The following is a 2,332-nucleotide window of genomic DNA, read 5'->3' as shown; positions in this document are numbered from 1 at the left end:
GAATAAATTCATGTAATATGTAAAGATGCTCATTCCATGGATGTAGGAAGTTTTGAATGAAAATAATTTAAGTGTCAAAGACTCATGAGTTGTTCGGCCGTGTTATAACCGAGTGTTGTTTTTGCGCCAAGTGTTAAAGACTCACGAGTCGTTCAACTGTGTTATAAGCGAGTGTTGCTCTTGCACCAAGTGTCAAGACTCATGAGCCGTTCGGCTGTGTTATAAGTGAGCGTTGCTCTCGCGCCAAGTGTTAAAGACTCTCGACCCGATCGAGTCAGTTATAAGCAAGTATTGCTCTCGCGCTAAGTGTCAAGACTCACGAGCCGTTCGGCCGTGTTATAAGCGAGCGTTGTTCTTGCGCCAAGTGTCAAAGACTCTCGACCCGATCGAGTCAGTTATAAGCAAGTATTGCTCTCGCACCTGAAGATAATTAGCCACAAGGTCCAGTCCAGGCGTGTCAAACACTCTCGACCCTATCGGACGAGTTAAAAGTGAGTGTTGCTCTTGCGCTTGAAAATAATTAGCCATGAGGTCCAGACCAGGCGTGTAAAAGGCTCTCGACTCGATCGAGCGAGTTATAAATGAACGTTGTTCTCACGCCTGAAGATATTAGACAAGGAGTCCAGACCAGGTGTGTCAAAGACTCTCGACCCAATCAGGCGAGTTATAAGCAAGCGAAGCACTTGCGTCAAGTGTTGGGGAATTGTAGGCCTTTCGACCGTGACACTTGTCACATAGGCAAATATAAAAAGCTGAGTCTCCTGCACTAAGGATAGGTTACGAGATTATAGGACGGTAAAATGGATAACTATAAGGCGTCAAGCGGGGGTGCACTGAATGGTACTTAGAATTTAAACAAGATCCTACAGCAAAAGAACTATAAAAGAGCTGAATGTGGTGCATTCATTGACACTTAAAATTTTTTACAAAATGCTGGGAGAGTATAAAAAGTTGATGGAAAACTTGAACAAGGTGGCAAAAGGCGACTACGCTCACCCCCCAGCGCCCTTGCAAATCCGTCCCAGGATCAATACGGAAGAGGTAAATCACAGGTGACTACTGACATTTGAAATAGTGACTGACGTATGAGAGAGACACCTCAGCTATGCTGAAATTCGAACCCTAAACCTTATGGTGGCAACATCTCATGCGCTAGCCACTAGAACGTCTTGAGGGGACGATGGAAAACTTAAACAAGAAACTACACTAAGTAGTCAAGAACGTCATCTGGGAGCGACTCTATGATATTCTCCCTATTTATAATTTGGCTCATCATATCGAGAGAGAGATAGCCACCGTCCTTCAGTTACTCGAGGGTCCCATTAATGCCGGAGTTAAAGAGGCGAAGAGTCCAATCGGTGAACTTGTTGTTGAAAGCGTCAAAGTTAAGCAAAGATAATTTTCTCTGAAAGACTCCAACCGACTAGATTCCTTCTCTTGGTACCTGTTGAAAGCCGCCTAGGATGCCTCCAACTCAGCTTTTAGTGAAGCTAGCTCGACATCTTTTTCATCGAGCTAGAGCTTGCTCGCCACTTGCTCAACCATTGGCTATCCCGCTCGATCGCCAGAGTAGCTTCCGTCTCTTTGAGATTTTGGGCTAAAATCCGAGTCTTTTTTTTTATGTCAAAGTCTTTGATGGCTCGGAGTTTTCTGATGTTGGCAGAGTTTATCTTAGATTCAAAAGTATGAGTCTGCTTGGTAAGACGGTCAAGTTGCAGGACCTGCTCTTGATTTTTGTTCTTCTCCACATTAAGCGCCCGTTTGGACCCCAGTAGTTGATCACAACTCCATTCTAAGTCCGCTTTCAGTTGGACCACCTCCGTAGTCAATTGCTCAACGCGAGCTCCGGAGGTTTCTAATTCCCCTCCTGGAGCATGCAGTTGTTGGAGCTCGTGCTCCAAAAACATCAGCCTCTGACACATGGCCAGACTCTCTATACATAACTGTATGAAAGAAGAGTTAATTAGAGCCGATCAGGAGATGCAAAGAGAAAACTTAGTTAAAAATATACCCCGATGGACTTCTGAGTGAAGCCGTCTGCGAGCTCCCAAGGTGGAATAGTCATTGCGCGGGCCCTAGCATCTACCCAAACTTGCACTAGTGACCCTTGAATCTTTATTTGGTGTCAAGACTTACTCCGGACGTTTCTGATTCCCCTCCTGGAGCATGCAGTTGTTGGAGCTCGTGCTCCAAAAACATCAGCCTCTGACACATGACCAGACTCTCCATCCATAACTGTATGAAAGAAGAGTTAGTTAAAGCCGATCAGGAGATGTAAAGAGAAAACTTAGTTAAAAATATACCCCGATGGACTTCTGAGTGAAGTTGTCTG

Source organism: Zingiber officinale, chromosome 6A (assembly GCF_018446385.1).
Source record: "Zingiber officinale cultivar Zhangliang chromosome 6A, Zo_v1.1, whole genome shotgun sequence".
Classification (NCBI taxonomy): Eukaryota; Viridiplantae; Streptophyta; class Magnoliopsida; order Zingiberales; family Zingiberaceae; genus Zingiber; species Zingiber officinale.
The sequence above is the reverse complement of the archived record's forward strand: the minus strand, read 5'-3'. Positions refer to the sequence as shown.